Source organism: Actinia tenebrosa, unplaced genomic scaffold, assembly GCF_029948245.1.
Source record: "Actinia tenebrosa isolate PJP-AT-01 unplaced genomic scaffold, QUT_ActTen_1.0 PGA_scaffold0__85_contigs__length_37466705, whole genome shotgun sequence".
In the NCBI taxonomy this organism is placed as follows: Eukaryota; Metazoa; Cnidaria; class Anthozoa; order Actiniaria; family Actiniidae; genus Actinia; species Actinia tenebrosa.
Window position 1 is genome coordinate 25625812 of NW_028292569.1, and position 20493 is coordinate 25646304.

Below are 20493 nucleotides of genomic sequence, written 5' to 3' on the forward strand. Positions count from 1 at the left end.
GTAATGCCGTACCAAATGCTACCAGAGAGCAGTATTATGCCAATGGAGGTCGTAAGAAGACCCCATACAAAAGAATAAAATACTTTAGGGACTGGATGAGTCATATCCAAGGTTATCGACCGTTATATTTAAACAACGAAGTAAGGAAGAAAATCATAGACCACTTAGAAGAGCCAACCCCGCAAAATCTACGGAAAACGCTGAAAAAATTAAAACTAGGGAAATATTACAAAGCTATTCCTTATCTTTTGTCTGAAATTACCGGTAAGTCTATTCCCGAGGTTTCTGATATGAGCAGAGCCGAGTGGATGTTTTGTCGGCTGAATAAGGATATTCCTTATTACCCTGACGTAATTTACGAAATATTTTACAAAATAGACCCCAACCACCCCCTGTTAGGATGGATTCCGAGAAAATAAAAATGCAAAACTGGCGTTTATTTTGCCAGAAACCCCACTGGGGAATGCATCGCGCAGAACACCAAGCTATCCCCAGTGGGGTTTTTTGCATTTTGGGCTTACGGGGCTTATTTCATCCCGCGCCAGAGGCCCTCTAGTACATACGCATATATCTTTCTTACGACCCACCAGAGGGTGAACTCCGGACAGCGTCCCGAGACACCCCCTGACTTTTCCAATCGCGAAACCCCCCATCGCGGGGTTGAATCGCACTTTCTACCCCTCCCCCCACGGTTGCTGTGAGTGGGGGAGGCTTTTTTTTCACTCACAGCAACCGGTCCAAATGCGTCTACAGCGAGGCTTGAACTCGGGACTTTAGGCCTCCCCAGCTCCAAAGTCCCACGATCACAAGCGAACGCCAGACACATCTGGACGCTTATGTATGTGAAAATTATTATATTTAATCTGCATATTTTCTAGACTGACGTTCGATATGTAAATAGAATCCCGTCACGCCTTTTTTCGAAGCAGATGTTTACTGAGCAAGCTTTCTTTGAAGCTCTTCTTTCGCTTCTTGATAGATCTTTTTGCGAGATTCCTCGGAAAGATCTTTTACGACTGTTTTTTTATTCCTTATGTCCGACTTTAATTTCTCGTATTTGTCTTCTTCGGCCAGAATAAGCGAAAATTCTACATCATCTATCTTTCTGTCACGCAAAGCCTTTAAGACAAGATCGGTAATTGTATTTACTTTAGCCCTTGACAGAGCTATTGTCGTGTCATGCTTGGATATTTTGCTTGACAACTGTTTCATAATACCCGTAGCAACAGCAGAAATAATACCACAGGCTGCCCCAACGCCGGCCAAAGGAACTCCAACGATTATTCCCGGCCCAGTAAGCGAAGTAGCAACGCCGGAGCCCGTTAACACAACGGATATGGATCCTGAAGTTATCGCAATCTTATGTAGCGTACTCCGGGCTCTGACGTATTTCTTCCTAACTTTTTCGTAGTGTTTTGCTTGTCCTTCCAAGTAAGCCAGGATTAAATTTGCTTTGTTGAGCCTGAAGTTTTCGGCATTCATTTCGTTAGGTCCCTCCCTAGGTAAATCAGGATAAAGTGGAGGTGCTGAAGGTATAACATCCATTATATATACTAATGTACGACGCTTTTGGGAATGATATTGAGGAGCAGCATGCAGACCCTAGTAAGTTCGAAAGAAGGCCCGATGGTATTTACTATAACGGCTCTAGGATGTACAGCAATGCGGACTTGGAGCCAAAGGCGGCCGTTAAGCATAAAGAAAGGCAGCCTAATTTCCCGGAGAATTTATTACCGACAACAGAGGGTTACCCATTTTACGACAACAAAGGTGGAGCGGATGACTTTGCTAAGATGGTTACCTCCTTAGAAATCCCCGTGGGTCCTACGACTTTCAAGACAAAGGTCAGAGACATCTTTAGAGAAACTGCCATGAAACATACCTCAGGGAAAGAATCCAGAGAATGGTTATCAGGTCCCAACATGCGGTATTGGCCGCAGCAGTTAAACTTTGCCGTCTGGGCTGCTACTAAAGGATGCGGTATAGCCGCGGATATGTTCCATATTCCTTTCCTGCGATTTCATGTTGCTTTTACTATTCGTAGGATATTGTTTGAGTTAGGAGCGCCGCTTCCTAGTGACACTATCTTTAACCCGAAGGATAACAAATATGACAAAGTTGCATGGGAGCGATTAAGGAATGAGTTTAAGCTTACCAACCCCGATTTTCGTAACAAAGAGGGTGCCGCCCATGGTTTAGGAGAGACTTACACCTATGCTTCGTATGTTGGTGCCAGCATAGAAACGCCGGGCATGGGGTATCCCAGTTCCTACGAATTTTCGGACTTAGGAGGCAGCGGAACGAAGGGTAATCTAATTTACTACACAGAAAGCAAAGAAAAGTATCCTTGGGCGCCTTTCTTTGCCGCAAAGGGCATTGGACTGAAAAACCTAGCAAGGATTAATCGAAGCATCGAAGCCTTTGTCTACTGCATTCTAGGAGCGCAGGTTAGCACTCGCAGCCCCATCGTAGATGCCAGTGGTGCGTCACAGGAAACACAACAAGTATTCCTTGTCCTCTTTGAAAGCGCTGTTATCGAGAATGAGATTTCTAAGTCAGTTCAAAGATATCAACTTGCGGTGCAGCAATCAAAGGTTAGACTGGATTACGCTTTGTCGCCTGGTTGTTGGTTAATGCCAAGCAATTTGGTCATCAACGCCGATTCCATCGTGGGTTACAACAACAAGCTGCAACGAGCTACCAAAGACATGAAATTTGGGGTGAATGACGTGAACTCTGACACTCTTAGGAACATTCCCCATTTCGTGGAGAAGCCAAAGAAGGAGCACGTAGAGAATCCTGCAGGGAAACCAAAGAACATAATCAAGAAGAAGGTTATGCCTGCGATACCTGAGGAATATGACCATAACTTATTAAAGGCCGGCCTAGCCGCCGCGGGTGTTGGTCTGAGTTATTATATATGGCGATGAACAACCCCTACGTAGCTGGAGTAGATTGCGTTTATACGACTTACACAGGTGAGAAAAAATACACCCAGGCATCTTGGGTTGATGTCACGGGGATGTCCGTGAATTTGAACTACTCAGGAAAGAAGTTAATCCTTTGTAGTATTTGCATTGGCACGAGCAGCCATGCCAACGTGGGCTTCAGGTTTCTAGATGACAACGGCGTACTGCAGCCTATGCGTGTGAAGACAAACAACAGGGAGCCTGTGCATTTCTCCGTAGAGCCCAACCCAGCCAGCGCCGAAAATCTATCGGTTTGGACTTTCCACATGGTTGCTGATTGCCATGGGAAGGTAAAGCTGCAAATGCGCGTAGATGACACCGGGAGCGTTTGCATAAATAGTATAGAAAATCAGAGAGATACGGTTTATAATCACAAGACCATTAGCACTCTTACGGCGGTGAGCCTTTAGGAGGATCTTTGATTCTTGAAATATATGAACCCACACGCGAAGGAAGATTGGTTTCTACATTTTTTGGAGGAGAAGGACTACTTAGAACAGCATTGGCATGACACCGGGCTGTGGGTGAAGGTTGGGGGCCTGGGATTGATCATGTGTACCATTAGCATTTCGACGGGGTATTCGTGTAATGTCGGGTTTAGGATCGTCGATGAGGATAACCACCCATTACTACCCTACAGAAAAAAAGATAATAATAGGAACCCAGCTCATTTCTCGTCGGAGCCCCCACCGTTAAGCACAGAAGACTTAACGCCGGTAACTTTTCACATGATAGCCAATTGTCAATATGCGAAGCTTCAGGTTCTTCCCAACGACGTTGCCTACCTTCGGATAAATGCCGCCCCGTCAAAAGATCCTCCAACGAATGCTGTTTGGAAATCATAAGCCCATTAGCACCATGACTGCTATACCCTAGATACCAAATTATCAAGGCGGTGCGAATACTATCTTTACTTATCCCCAGTCGAGAACGCCTCGGAGGTCTGACGACGATAAGCCACCAGTAATACACAAGGATAAGATTAACCCTTCATCTTCTTCAGGAGTACCACTCCAATAGCGACAACCAAGATCCAAATGTTGTTGCCCACAAACTTTAGCAGTTCTCCGCCAGCCCTAAGTGCCAAGGAAACAACCGAACCCAGCAGCCCAGGAAGACCGGCTGCCATCTTTTTTCCCAAGTCCGTTAGTCCACTGCCTAATTTCTTTACGCCCGCGCCCGTAGCCTTAAGCGTGGATAGGATAACTCCTACTACGCTCGAAATAGCAACCGCAAATGCCAGTGGAACGCCATACTTCAAAAGGGCTCTTTTTACCTTTTCCTTGGTGGTAAGCCCCAGCTCCTTTTCCAGGTTTTCCTTTTGTGCCTGTAATTCCGCAAGGCACACCTCTAGGGTTTCTACTTCCTTTTGAGCTGCCTCCCTTTCCTCTTCAGGCCGAACCAGGTCCGTAATTACTTCTCGCTGCCGATCTATTTGCCCCTCCAGGTCTTCGATGGCTTGATCTCTTTGCCGGATTTGTTCTTCCTTAGTATTAATTTCAGCCATTAACCGTCGCCGTTCCACTAAAGAGCCGGCTATGGTAGTTTGTAAGTCATTAGCATCTTCGCTTCTTAAGTCCAACTCTTGCAGGGCGAGGTTAAGAGCCTTTTGTGCTTGATTCCTTTCACGCCGAATTCGGGTTCTTTGGTCTACCAGCTCACTTATTTCTTGATTTTTAAATTCGACTTCCCTCCTATGTGCGTCGGCAAGCCGTTGGTTTTGCTTCATGTATTCCTCCTCCCTTTCTTCCAGCGTTTCTCGCAGCGCTTCCACTGAGGCGCCAGAGCCTTTAGCCTCCTCCAAGTCTCTTTGTGCTTTATCCCTTTCGCGCAAAGCTTTATCCAAATGATTCCTCATTTCTTTCATTCTTTCATCTTGATGGGCGGACCCCTTCTCAGCATCAGCGAGTAGTTGACTTTGCTTTGCGTATTCTGCGTCTCTTTTTTCTAACTCCCTTTGCAGCTCCTCGGCACGCTTTTCCATTCCAACCCTTTCGGTTAGGGCTTCCAACCTTTCTAGCATGTTTCGGGTGGCCTCTTGGAAGCCCCTTAATCTCGCTACGTTAACCTTAACTGCACCATTTTCATCGAAAAGTAGCTGTGGTTTTGTCCAGCGGTCTTTGTCAGGGTACCTCATGTCTTTGACGCTTATGAGAACCTTGTTTCCGCGCTCCGTGAGCCTTAACTCGTCAGCATCAAGGTGGGGGTAGCGCAGCTCTAGCTCCTGCTTTGCCCACTCTACGGTCTCCCGCGCGGTTGCCTCTGGCTGCTCCACGTTTTGAAGCTCCAAGTACTCGGGGATGGGTTCGTTGGGCTTTTTAGATGACCACATGTCTCTTAAGGTGGCTTTGGCGCGTTCCCATCTGCTACCATACTTGTTTTCTAGGGCTGCGTCGTAAACTAGGGGGTCGGTTTCCGCGCCTTTAGTCCATGCGTCGAATTCATCGTCGTTAATGTCAACTTGACCTTCTTCGGTAAGGGGATCAAAATCCGTTCCTTCTACTTCCATTATATATGATAAGCTCAAAGTTAAACCCCAACGTATTACCCAAGCAGGTTGGCGGACTAAAGGCAGAACGCACCTTTCACCGGGTTACATTCACACCTTCTAGCGCTAAACCTGGAGAAACGCTGTACGTAGGCGTGCCCCGCCTAACAGATAACCTAGTGTTGGTTCCTGGCACCCTGGCGCTAAGGTTTGACCTAGCAATACAACCAAACACTGCGGACGTGCGTTACGTCGTCAATAACGTGGGTAGAAACCTCGTTTCCAAAATACGCGTAAAGTTCGCCGGGGAATCCTTGCTGGACTTAAACAGGTATGATTTGTATACCACGTACAAAGACTTATGGTTGACTGCATTTGACCGCGCGCAAAGGATAGAGCAGGGAATCGCCAGTGATGCCATACGCAAGGTAAGAAGCGCAACCTCTAGCGCATCAGGAGAAGACGAAATAAAGACGGCTTATGGTACTAAATATGTCGTTCCATTAGATTTCGAAGTTATCACGAACCACGGTGCATACTACCCAAGGCAGCTAAGCGAACTGCAGTTCGAAGTAACCCTAGCAGACACTACAAACATCCTGCAGGGAAAGGACGTAAGTTCCTCAGCCGTCCACCCATACTCCGTTACTAACTTAGAGCTGCAGTACGAAACGGTATACAGCAAAGATTTAGCACGTAGCGCCGGTATGGAATACAGCGCCGGGAAGGCTTTCCTTTACGATCACGTCGTGATGTACAAGACGTTCAGCTTTACAAACAACGTCGAAGAGGTCATCAACCAAAGCATTAACCTTCCCAGGCGCAGCCTCACAGGGATAATGTTGCTGTTCGCAAAGACATACACGGCAGGATTGCGTGACTCTGAGGCGTTCTTTAATCCTAACATCACTAACGTAGGCGTTAGCATTAACGGAGTGCCTAATAAGGTTTACTCACAAGGGATAAAGCCCGAGGACGTGTACCGGGAAGTCGCGCGTAAGTTTGGCGACCAAATTGGCCCAAAGGAATTCTTTAAGGATAAGTATGCGCTGTGGATCGACATGCGCACAACGAACGACGAAGACCTACATGGTCAGGGTTTACGCCTGGTAAATACCCAGGACGGCATTACGTTGGAGATCAAGCGCACCAAACATGCCAGCGACACTACTAAGATAAACGCGTACATTTTCGTAGTCTCAGACGCGCAGCTAAGCGTGGAAATGAATCAGCTAAAAAGCGTTGCCTATTAAAATATTCCTTACGTATAATATGCTTCGCGTATTTCAAAACAACGAAACCAAACTGCAATGCATAGTGCAAGGCGACAAACTGTACTTCAAAGCAAAGGAGGTGGCTTTGGCGTTGGGCTATGAGCGCCCTAGAGATGCAATTAGAGCACACGTATCTGAGAAATACCAGAAAAGATGGGTTGATCTACAAGGGGCTTCAAATCACCGCTCCCCTACTACGCAACCACATTCCGTGTTTATATCCGAACCTGGTTTGTACGAACTGATATTTAGCTCCAAACTACCCAAAGCTGTGGAGTTTCGTGATTGGGTCTTTGAGGAAGTCCTACCCGCGCTGCGTAAGACGGGTAAATATGCAATAGACAAGCGCTTCGACGGTCCAAACAAGTTGGTATTTAAGATCGAAAATGAATTCGACCTGCATAAAAAGGTAGTGGACTACATCCGCAGGTTTTACCCCCAAATGCTCGTGACCCCTGGTCTAGGCGAACTGCAGGACGGCGACGGTAAACGCATAAAGTGCTGGCAGAAAGGATATCAGCGAGGGCAACCCGACCTGCTCATCCTGAATGCGCACACCCATTACCGTGGCTTCTGCATCGAGCTGAAGACTCCAAAAGACAACGGGGTATTATCCGAGGATCAACGCCGCCTCTTACAGAGGTATGAAGAAAACGGTTATAAGGTAATGATTAGCAGCGACTACGATGTCATTTGCAGGGAGATCACGGAGTATGCACAAGGAATTCGCCTGCCATGTAGGTGGTGCTGCAAGCGCTTTAAAAGCGCGCAGACTCTGGCAACGCATTTGAGAATATTCCATAGGTATAATGGATAAGGATAAATTTAACGAGTTAAAGTTCATACAAACACACTGGAGGGATTTAACCGTGGGGGAGATTTACGAGATAAAGAATTACGTGGTCTTTGAAGACTTGGACCGCCTGCGTTTGGTCTTAAAGAATAAAAAAAGAACATACACCCTTTGGGCGCCCGATAGGATAAGGTACGCCATCGAAGGGCAGGACGTTACCCATGTCATGAGTCATGGTAAAAAGGATGGCAGGTGGGTATTTGACGTAGTCAAGTATGAGCCCGAGAGTCCTCTGCATTCGTAAGGACGTCTAATAGGGTCCGCTGCGCTTTAGGATCCGCGGAGCACCAATGCCCCACAAAGGATTCTTCAAGGAATGCACTGCCACAATGAAGGCAGGTGTATTTTTTACGCGGTTTAGGTTTGGGTGTCGCAATGCAATCTGCAGGTGGTTCGCACGTAATACAGTCCATATATTGAAAGGGCGATTAGGAATCCTCCAAAGAATGCGGCTGCGTAGGCTAGCATATACCTTTAAAAGGGGTCCTTATTTTTATTGTTGATTTGTTGAGGTATTGTTGATCCCTAACAAACAACAAGAAAAATAAGATCAGGATTTGAGACTCTTTGCACAAACCCTGCTTTACTATTAAAGGCCCCAAGAAATGCTATTGCGTATCATATATTTCAAAGAGTGTCTCAGAATGTTGACAATAAGGTTAAATCTTTGTTAAGACACCCCGGAAACTATTTCAAAAGTGTCTCAGAATGTTGACGTTTAGGTTAAATCTTTGTTAAGACAGTTGAAGATATGTTCCTCTTCTCTAACACAACCACAACGATCGCACTCCTGCCTCCAATACTCCCTTTTAGTCCACGGAACGCCTTCGGCGCGTTCAAAAGAGGGGAAAGTACGGACTATCTTCTTATGGTAATCTATGCGATTCCTTAAGTAATCCTCTTTATGCGGGCAGCGACACATCAAATCCGCACATTGGTAGCAATCCACGCCTTCCAAGTCGTAAGCGCGGGAGAGAAACCTATAATTCACTTCATGCGTTCTCCGGTGCGTCTGTAAACGTTGACGACTACTAAGTATCTTATTACAGAAACTACACTGTCTGGTTCGATTACAGACGCCCCTTTTCAGATGCTGCTGCATTTCGAAGGGGTTGTGGAATTCCTTATTACAGTCCTTACAAAGCCCACAAATGCGTTTATCCTGATGTTGTTGCATCTTTTGAACGGTGCTGAATTCCTTACCGCAATCCTTACAAACCTTACTAATTGGCTTCTTCGTGCAAACTCCATGCCGAACATGGTATTGCAGTCTTTGTTTGGTGCTGAACACCTTTTTACACATCAAACAGTCCATATATACTTAACAGTATCTTAGCCTCCATTTAACATCCTTAACAAAGATTTAACCTTATTGTCAACATTCTGAGACACTTTTTAAATAGTTTCCACATATACTTAACAAAGATTTAACCTTATTGTCAACATTCTGGGGCATTTTTTGGAATAGCTTATGGGCGACTTAACAAAGATTTAACCTTATTGTCAACATTCTGAGACACTCTTTGAAATAGTTTCCAGGCATCCTTAACAAAGATTTAACCTTATTGTCAACATTCTACAGGGGATATCGCATGAAGTCCTTAACGGACTCCTTAGCCCACGTTGCCATCGTTATCAGCGCGCCAAACCGTTCTGCACGCTTCAGACCGCACATTTCATCGTACAACTCCTGCACGCGCTCTTTCAGCCGATCGATCTCCTCCCTTTGCATTTCTATGGTGTCTCTTTTATCTTTTGCGTCGGCGACAATTCTTTGCACTGCTTCCACTGGCTCCATATATATCAGGGAACAAGTTCCCTTCGAAAGAAGGGATATAATGAACCCAGATCACATGCCTTGTAACGCTCTGATAGTAGGACCCACCGGCTGCGGAAAGACCCAGTTCGTCGTGGAGCAGCTGTTAGGACCCTTTAGATACCGTTTCGACTACATCGTGCTGCTTTGCCCCACCTACGTGAATAACCGCACCTGGACGGGCATAGGAGTGAAAGACGACGACTTCTTCGTAGATATCTTAGACCCTAACGAGTTATCCAGCCATCTTAAGTTCTGGCACAAGCAATTCCCTAAAGATACACAGACTTTACTCATACTGGATGACATTGCCTGCGGGGACGACGTAAAAAAGCGCACCTCCGAGCTCGTTAAACTCGCTTTCAGCGGCAGACACGACAATATTAGCGTTTGGTTGCTCTCGCAGCAGCTTACCAGCGTCTCTAAGCCCTTCAGGGAAAACATAGGTTCACTTGTCGTATTTTATACTCCAAGCAAGTCTGACCTGGAAACCATCTTGAGTGACTATGGGGGTGAGATAAGCAAGGAACAGTTGCATGAATACATGCGGCATTTAAAGACGCACCAACATTCCAAGATGATCTTCTCTTTGAGGTTTCCGTATTCCATTAACATATATGGACATTGAGCAGCTCTTAGATGAAGTCCCCACACAGTTAGATGAAAGTAACCTCAAGGAACAACTCAACATCCTTGTGTCTTCGGGGAAGTGCAAAGAAATGATAGGCAAGGAACTTACCCATGAGCAGGTTAATAAGTTGTCCGACGAGGAAGTCAAAAAGTTCCATAAGAGGTATGAGGCTGCCCTTGCAAGTAAGACCACGGACGCCGTAGCAGACTCCGCTATCCGACTTGCGACTAAATTACTTGGACTTGCGCTGCCCATAGACGACGTGGAGCAACTGCGGAAGGACATAAGCGAGGACTATGTCATCGCCCAAGAACTTAAGATAACCTGCGGGTGGTTGTCTTTGAAGTGTGGTAAGTTCATGGCAGTCGCCTCTGCGGCACTTCACGTAGCTCAGCACGTCGACTTGAAGGAACTTACGACATCTTGGAAAGACTTCAAGAAGGACAGAGAAGTCGAAAAGGTCTTCCAGGCGGCACTTGCTGAGGTACCTGATCAAGTCGCCTCAAGTACTTAGTTAAGTCATCCCTAAGTACTTGGTCAGGTCGCGCCCAGGTTATTTCCAAGTCGTCCTTAAGTCATTCTCAAGTACTTATCAAGTCCTTCAAGTCCTTAGATATAAATGGAAGCAGAGCAGCCCCAAGAGGAGCAGAAGATTACCAAGGCTAAATCTCCAGGCAGAGTCGCTGCCGGAAAGAAGCTCGCGGAGATGAATAGGAAGAACAAAGCCAAAAAAGAAGAAAAGGTGGAGGAAAGAGAAGAGGAATCCTTTATTAATCCTGGGTACGTCATCGGCGCGTTAGGAGTCATCATGGCAGCAGGCAGCCTCTACTTACAATGGCGGGCTACGAAGCCAAAAGTAAAATTGGAACCAGCACATTACGCACCTGCGGAGCCGCCCGTGAGAAAAAGCAAAATCCCTGAAATGGAGTAATAACCTTCTCGCTTTGTAATATAATGTCGACCGCGTTGTTGAAAACTGTTGAAGAAGCAGCTATTATTACTTCCATCGTTGCGGGTATTGGTTGGGTAGGTAAGAAAGTGCTCAAAGAAGACTTTACTGAAGACCCAAGCAAGAGCTTCGCTAATTTTGCTAAAATGACCGCTGCCGTAGGCGGGGCTATCATGGTAAAGGATTACCTACGGAAGGAAAAGTACCTGCCAACGACGTAACTCGTGAAAATCTCTGTGATTTTCTAATATATAATGGCTAGCGTGGTCGCAGGTGGAGTTATTGCAGCCTTAGCATTCACTGGAGCTAATTATGGTGGTCAATATTTGGATAGATTAGTTAGAGGTGATCGCAGCGGAGATTTGGCCGCCGAAAGGAAGAGACACGACTTAGCGCTGGAGAAATATCAGCGAGACGTGGCGGCTTGGAATGAAAAAAGACAAGCTTACAGGGATTGGTTGGACAAGAACTACCAAGACAAGATGCAGGCGGATAAGAACTTCGAAAACACGGACTACGCCTTTAAGCTCTATGCGCAAGCACACCCCGCGGCATCGATGGGATTGAGAAAGCCCCAGTTTAAGGATTACTACCAGCCTTCTAAGAAACAAAAAGATAGCGAGTTGGTCTTCGTAGGAGTCGCAGGGCTGGCAGGGGGCGTAGCTTTGGCGTATCTAATATAATGATCGTCTTTTTGGAAAGCGATAAAAATAACTTTACCACTTATTTGAATCCCCCTATTAAAGCCCATAAGGTTAGGCTGGTTAATTGCTCTTTGTACAATTCTTGGTATAATTTAGTCAATGCCTTGGTCACTGAGCATAAAGGCGGCGGCAATTATCAAGGCGTAATGCTGCCCGATGGACATTACACACCAATCACCCTTGCTAAGGAGCTCGCCAAGCGCGGTTATACTCTCACCACGGGATTGCCGCACGAAATGACCCTCAAACATAATATGCCAAACTATTCAGTAACTTTTGGAAAGCTTGACCCATTGGGATCTTTATTATGCGCCTCGGGCAAGACAATTACCGACACAGCCATACCTGTGAAATGGAAAGTCGCATCCTCTTACGAAGTCTATTGCGATTTAGTCCATAGTTACAACAACGGAGAAAAGTCTTCTCTTATGTCCAAGTTTCTGCCCAAAGGTAATCCATTTGACCCAGTAGAATACACTCCCATTTCTTTAAGCTATGACTTGTCTAATTTGGTAGAAAGCATAAACATCACCATTAAAGTGGACGGAAAGACGGTAGATTTCAACGGACGCAAGATCAATCTCGTTTTGGAATTCATATAATGGGCCGCGTAGAGGACAAACTCAAGAGGATTTACTATGGGCCTGAGGGCTATTGGAGAGGAGCATCAGCTATCAAGAAACTCGCGACCGCGGCCAGGGTATCAGAAGAAACGGCTAAGAACTGGCTAAGAAAACAAACCCTCTGGCAGGTCTATCTTCCCGTGCCCAAGTACATTCCCAGGCCCAGCTTTACCGTAAATGCCCCAAATGGAGTTCATCAGGCGGATTTGCTTTTCTTACCACATGACAAGGTGAGAAAGAAGACCTATAGATACGCTTTGACCGTAGTTGATATCGCAAGCAGATACAAGGACGCCGAACCCATAACCAGCAAGGATTCTGGGGAAGTCGCAGAAGCCCTAGGTAGGATTTATAAGCGCGTTTTGAAATGGCCTAAGCTGCTGCAAGTGGATGCGGGGACGGAGTTCATGGGCGTGGTTACTAAGACCCTGAAAGACCACAGCACTAAGATTAGGAGAGCCGAAGCTGAGTACCACAGGGGTCAGAGCATCGTCGAAAGATTCAATAAGACCCTGGCCGAGCGTCTCTTTGGGTACCAGTATTGGAAAGAGCTGGAAGATCCCTCCAAACGCAACAGGGAATGGACTCAGAGGCTCCCCCAGGTCGTCGCGGCTTTGAACAACGAGGCGGCCAGGGCTACGGGAATGAAACCCAGGGATGCCATAAAAAAGAAACACGTGGAGCACAAGTCCTACGTCAGAAGTTCGAGGGCGGTCGGACTGAAGGAAAAAAAGCTACCCCGCAACATAGTGGTCAGATACCTCTATCAGCCGGGGGAACTCGAAGGTGGCAGTAAGAGAGCCACGGATCCTAACTGGTCCCTGGAAACGTATGAGATTTCGAAGTCCGTCACCAAGGAAGGGCAACCCGTGTTGTATTACCTAGATGGCCCAAGTCGTGGATTTGTCAAGGAAGAGCTGCTCATAGTCCCCAAAGACTCAGAGTAGTGCTGCTCCACGCGCCCGATTACACTCTAGGCATGTCAGTCTTACATTGCCTCTACAATGCCCGCGTTTGTTATTTATGCGATCCACGGAGAACTGCTGATCGTCATTTGGGTCAAACCTCCATAGTAGAGGTATGTTACACTTGGCACACCTTGCCCCTTTCTTATAGACGTCGTCCACGCATAGGTCGAACGTCATATTTTTTTCTTCGTCGTGCCGCTTGTAGCGAAGGAGTTTCTTAGCAATGTTCTCTTTGGCTACGTCCTCTGGCGTCTTATCGTAGCGCAGTTGCGGCCCCCAGGCTCTTTTCAACTGCTTGGCATATTCTACGCGGCTTACGGCGGTGTAGATAAGGTTGCTCCAACACAGCCGCTGGTCTATGATCCATAAGGTTTCTTTTATGGTAAGCCCTTGCGCGCTGTGGACTGTCATGCAATAGCCTAAGCGCCAGTCTGGATGGGAGGTTATTTTTTCCACCTTTTCTATGGGTACCCAGGCTTTACCATGCGTTACCGCATTTTGCAGTTGGATGTCGGTACCAGGTACCCAGACGTCTCTTTTTTGCATGCGGGTGTCGTGGGGTTTGTAGCAAACAGGTACGGGATGCGTAGGAAAGCGCTCTCGGTGTATATTTAGCAAATCCTTTTGTATGCGAGATTGTGCCGCGCGTTTGCTGCTCAGCACCAGATCCTTTGGATGCCATGTGTAAAGGAAGTCCTCGTATTTCTTCGCTCGTACGCGTTTGCGCAGCGTCTTGCATTGGTCGGCATCACTGAGGCCCCGAAGTTCTGCTTTCAGGTTTCTTATTTGATCCTTACTACGGTAGTCGGCGTTAATTTCCTCCGCATGGTCTACGAACCCCTTTAGCCATTCGTGGGGCATTTCTCCGGATATTGGAGGAGGCTGGCAGGGATCTCCGGCGAATATTACTTGACATTTCCCGCGAAGGAACTCTACGAACTCTTTGAGGATTTCTAAAGGCACGGTGCAAATCTCATCCCAAAGTATCACCGGAGGTATGTCATGGATGGCCTCTGGTACCCATTTTTGTCCATTCCAACGGAAGAAGCTGTGGTACGTTTGAGCGTCGTGGCCCATTTCGCAGAGTTCTCTTTCCAAACGGTGCGTTGGCGTTAGCACCTTTATCTTAGGAAAGAGTTCTAACACACGCGTCGTCTTACCGCTGCCTCCCGTACCATAGAGGTAAGAGAAGCGTTGGTAGGAAATGGGGTCGGCAACTGAAGGTAGAGGCTCCACGGTGGGCGTTATGGTGCCCCGGGTGTGTTCTCCGTGATATTCTACACGTGCCCTCCAAGACCTTATCTCCTCATCTTTAACGCGCCATTGTCCACTTTCTGCGAGTTCATCGGCAGTGTAGAATTCCTTCATCTTTTCCAACACGTGCGGTTTCACGTATAGGGAATCCGTGGCTACGCGTGGAATGTCTTCTTTGTCAAACCGCAGGAGCATCGCGAGAAGGTTAATGTGCGCATATGCAAGCATACTGGCACGCAGATGGTAATACTGCGGTCGATGGTCCTGGTAATAACACAGCGCATTCCATTCGTGCAGTTTATCGTCGACAAGGTAGTCCCATTTCTCTACAGACACCATCGTTCCTTTGTCATGCGCGCGCTTGATGAGGAAGCTTAACTCGCCTTCGTCCGTTATCAGGCGCCGCTGCATATGTTTTTCACCTTCCTTAGCGCCCTGCGTGAATTTACCTATGACCACCCGCGCTGTGGGGTTATGCTCCGGTAACCATTGCGTGAAGGCGCTGTGACAAAGTATGGCTTCATGCGCTGTGTATTTTAAAAGTTTGCGCTCTTCAAAGAACTTCAATAGGGGCACCGGTATCCATTCTTTCTCCTGCAGGTGCTTCCCATACCACGCATAGATTATGGGGTGCAGACCCGCTGCTAATTTCCAGGTGGTCAACCGTACAAACCCCGTTGCTGGGGCGTCGTAGTGACCATCCAACGCAACACGAAAGAACTGTGAATCTGGATGTCCGTAACGGTCGTAATATTCCTTACAATCTCCTAGGCCTTTGAAGCTTGCGGGGTAACAATGTTTCATATCCAGCGACACGTATTCGTCTTCATCGTACTCCATGTTCCACAGACCACCGTGACCGTGTTCTACACAAGCTTTAGCTATATCTTTGAACTCCTCCGGTGTGGATTTCCACCCGTTTCTTTTCTTTGCGGCTAAGAAGTCCAAACTGCGACTACTAAGCACTTCGTCAGAGAAGTCTTCTCCTAAAGTCTCACAGGCGCTTTGAATGCGCAGCTGTTCCACTTCAGGACGGTATAAAGTACCATCTTGGGTCATAAACTGACTTCCCTCCGCGTCCATTAACCATATGGAATTCTCATGAACTAATTCTGTCAATGGTGACTTCTTATAGACCTTTGTCTCCTTCTTTTTAGGAAACCTTAACTCTCTCCATGCGTGTGCGTTGTGCTGATAAATGACTATAGGAGCACCTCTGCCTCCGTATTTGTGCGTTCCTGGGTAAATAAAGCCGTCGGTAATGTCTTTCACGTGTATGCGCCTTTCTAACGCAGTTTCTAACTTCTTGATGTTGTCAATAGTTGCTCCAGCCCTACGAGTAGCATCTTCCCATCTCTGGATGGCTTCTCTTCTTTTTAGGGTAAGTTTACCGCCCCGAGAGGAATCTTCGAAGAACTCTCTTACTAACTTCCCTACGCAGTTGCCGGGATGTCGCATTGGTTTAAGCTTCTTAACGTCTGGTTTCTTAATCTCGTACGCGCCGTAAATAACTACAGTAACCGGGTATGCGACCTCGTAGAACAGTATGTCTATTCCTTCAAGTGCTCCGGGCCTGGTGTCTTTATTCAGCACAAACAGGTTTTGCTTACCTGACGCCCGTATTGGATTGCGCCCCTTTTCTATCATCCACTCACCGTCTAAATACTTTATAAATGTTAACTCCAAACGGTATTCACCTTCAGGCATCAAATTGATTATCCTTTCTGCTCTTTCATATGTCATTGTCTCGTCCGTATCGCCCTCCATAAACGTTGTAAAGGCAAAGTCAGCATCCAGGCGATCCAACGCCTGAGTTCTCAGTTTGCGCACAGTTTTATTTCTAATGCTCGTGATGGCGTCCATCTATATGTAAAGGATATCTTAACCTCCATTTACGGTACCCAGCAGCAGTAAGGGAATCAGCGCGCGGGTAATACCCGACTCGGACGCTGTTACGTGAGCACGGGGAATATCCGTGTAATTCCGAGGGGTGACCGCGAGTCCCCCTTACTGCTGCTTGTTAAAATAGAAAAATACACGTAACTAGTTATATTTTCCATCACATTACTCAACATATATGAACAGTTTTGAGCCTTGATTAACCTATAAAGTATAAAATGATTGCACAATCTATTACATACACTTCTAAAATATTCCATAGGCAAAATATGCAGTGCACCAACCGCGGATGCACAAATCATTAGTATTATTGCACGTTTTAAGAAACTTAGTACGGAAGTACAGGATATATGAAGTCCTGATTCCTTCCAAGACTCAAAACTATTTTAGAAAAATGTCTACGAAAAAAGTTTTAAAAAGGAATTAGCTGCACTTTCACAAATATTTAAGATATTTAATTCAAGTTTGTTCAGGTTTCAGACGTGCAACACGTTGCATCTTTGTCGCATATGACTTTATTCGAGTGTATTTAAAGCTGTTAAGTTGAAATTCTTTTTGCTGAAAATATTTCCTTTTTAATGATAGATGAACAAAAACGTTTATTTTATAGATATGATTTCACATCATGGGAAATACGTATATTAATTCACTTCAATTCAGTTGTCAGGGACGGCGGAGACGGTGGGTGGGAGGGGGTGGGGCTGGAACCCCCCCCCCCCCTCCTTACACACACACACAAACTTTTTGCGAGAATTACATTTTTATTTTGTCTAATTTTTTGGTGTGTTGTCCCTAGTTAAGTTTTTAAAATTTCTTCTTATAACTATTTAGTTTTATTTATCACTCTATTCATTTACTAACCTCTAAAATATTTTCACCTTTCCGTTTTAAATTAAAGTAAAGCTTGGAAAGCCAATAAGATGTCAGGTAACATTGGAAAACCATTCTGATGCAGGGAAACCATTTCAATGCCCATGCCACCTTAAATGATAAGAATTTTGTTTCAGAAATCTTGGGAACCATTATTTTCAAAATCCTTTTTGGGGGATTCTTGCTGTTTTTTTTGTTGGTTATTATTTTTCTAACTTTTCGAGTTTCTAATCATGCGTTTGAAAAAAAAGAATTATTTTTCTTGCCAAGAATTGGCCCGAGACCCTCACGGGCGGCATGGATCGTTTCTTAGCATTGACTCTAACAAACCAAAATGAGTATAATAAGAGAAATATTAAAAAAACTATTCTAAACTATTCTAATTTAGCGAATATTAAGTAAATATAAGATCATATACATTATTTGCGATGTCAGTTTTCAAGGATCCTTCGATAGCTCAGTTGGCAGAGCGGGGGACTGTAGAGTCATCACTGTTATCCCTAGGTCGCTGGTTCAAATCCGGCTCGAAGGACTTTTTTGTTTTCGATGGCCTTTGAATTTTATTTTCTCATTATTGTAATTTTGAGATTATTTTAATTCGATAATTCTGAGCTACGACACTTTTTTCTTACTTTGGAATAATCTTTGATAAGTATTTTAGTGACGTCATTAAAAGAACGGTCCACTTCCGGTCTAATGAAAAATTATCTCCCGCCGTACAAGACGTCAGCAAACTTTATAATCGTATTAGTTATTTTCTTTATGTTTTGACAACAAATGAGAAAAGTAAAATATTGTAAAACATTCGTATATTTTTCACTGAGATTAGTCATTCTGAGGTTGAGGGAAACATGCTGGATCAAGTTGGCATTGCCACAGTGCATGCATTGTGGATGTTTTAGGGACGAAAAATAGATGCATGCCATCTTGTCCCAAAATATACTGCAATGCTAACTTGACTCAGTGTTTTACTCAACCTTGAAAATACTAATACTACACGTTTTCCATTTCCCGACTCTTCTAGATCTCACTTGGAATATCCAGTACTGATAGTAGAACTACTCGAGTATCCATTGACTTGGTGACGTAAATGATATAAAGTATAGAAAGCTGAGCCATGCTGGAGACCCGCTACACTTCCAATTTCCAGTGACCCTCATCCTATTCCCGTGGCATTAAACCTTATTTTTCTCTCTCTTACGCCATTCTAGTATATTACTTCGTCTCAGTGTCGTCGTTGAAGGCGAGATCCAATAGATTGAGTCGAACTTTGAACTTACGCCTTACTTGAAAGCGACATCGCAAGCCTTTTAGCATAAAATTTCTGAAATTAAATTTTGCAAAAATAGGACTAAGCTCAAAATTTTCAATTGTTATCCCACAAACAAGGCATTATATAGGTATACAATTGGCACCCATTCAACGCCAAATATTGTGGCATGTATTCATTCAATCTATATCTTCCGGCATCTCCCATATTCGTTCTCCCGTCTTGCTTTTCGGTCGTTACCATGGTACATTGCCAGTGTATTATGTTGGATCTGGTCAGTAACTTTACTTGCATGATCTGACCATTCGATCAGTAAATACCATTTGTTTACTGGAGTCGGACAACAATAGGTGGACACACGGGAAAGGTAACTTAATCCTGAAGTAATTTGAAGTCGTCTAACTATCTTTTTAATAGTTCAATCATGTTTCGAAAGTCAATCGTGCCATCAGAAAGAGTTTATCAGAAGTAGCGTACTAGCTAGAACTGTCATATCCAAGAAACAACATCCTTACTGAAATTTAAAGCTATCTTTACTTTCACAGGGAGTAAAATAGACGAAAACTATGTGGAAAGCTTTGAAGGATATAGTTTTGAACAACTTCATCCTTCAGGCGGTCCTTCGCCAGAATACGACGCACCAAAGGTAAGCCCCCAGGTCATCATGTCCAACATTTTTCCCCTTATGACGAGTCGTATAGTGAAATCAATGACTGAACTCAGAAACTGCACTAAAGTTTTTAAAAGATCTCTAAAATAACTTAATGCAGAACTATGTTAAAATCATTTGTGTATAAATTCTTTTTCGGAAACGTATCAATTGTAGTTCATTACTTTTGTTGAAATGCGAAAAGTTTGACCTCACCAAAGTCCCATCTTTTTCAAATCACATCGAGGAATTAAAAAGATTAACTTTGTTTTGTTCAAGTTGTTTGAAGCTCATCTTGAAACAATACGCAAACTGCTGCAAACTTAATCAATATCGCTGGCCGTAATTTCAAAAAAAATAAAACTATAAGTTTCAGCCGGTCTTCTTGAAAATTGTTGCCTTCGTTAGCAAAAAGTGACGTTCCTATAGATCTGTTTTTTAGTGGGTGACGAATGAAAAATTACTCGTTACAGGCAGCCGGACAAATATCTATTGTTTTTGAGTTCATAATGAACGAAAACGTTAACTATGGCTCTGGTTAAAGTTCAAGTTCACTAGAAAAGATCGACTACCTTTTTGAAACGAAGACTTCCACACAACAGTACGTGATAAGTTAAAAAAAACGTATTTCATTCGATCAGTAGCGCTACTTAATATAGAAACAACCCAGCAGGCTCAAATAAACTTTATTTTTTCTGAATAAAATTTGTAATATATGGGTAAGCTGGGCACTTGACGTTAAGTATATATAAAATAGAAAAAATCGGCATATTTATTTTGACGTTCAATGTAAAAGTGTAACAACCTCGTGCCTAAAGCTTAATAACAGACAACTTAGTCTGGTTGTGGTAAGCTATGAAAAATCTTTACATGAAATACGAAAAACTAACTGTACTTCCGTCGGTGATTCTTGGGATTCATATTGATTTACACGGCTTAACAATTACAAAAACAATACAATTTTGTCGTATTGAAAAACTATTATTCAATCAAATTACGTTTTCACTTGTTTATACAAAATTGATATCCCATTCTCATAATCTTTTTACAGCTCTGCAAAAATATTCCACACACGATTACATGTGCAATTTTCTGACGTCATTATTTCGCAGTACATGTTTTGTGTACTCTTTGGCATATCGCTATAGGTTTTTGGCAAGACTGGCTCATTAGGTTGTTCCAAAAAAATCTAAAAACCTCAAAAAGAGCCTGTTTTTAAATTCTCAATAGAAGGGAGTTTTTCTGCGATATTCGGGATATTTGAAATGGTTGTTCG

General features: G+C 44.5%; 1 non-coding gene across 1 annotated transcript; it reads left to right on the plus strand.

The window, feature by feature from the left end:
• Positions 1–17744: 17744 nt before the first annotated feature.
• Trnay-gua (transfer RNA tyrosine (anticodon GUA)) lies at positions 17745–17830 on the plus strand. Its single transcript is given in 2 exon segments — positions 17745–17781; positions 17795–17830. It is a non-coding gene; the product is annotated as a tRNA-Tyr (tRNA).
• Positions 17831–20493: the final 2663 nt, after the last annotated feature.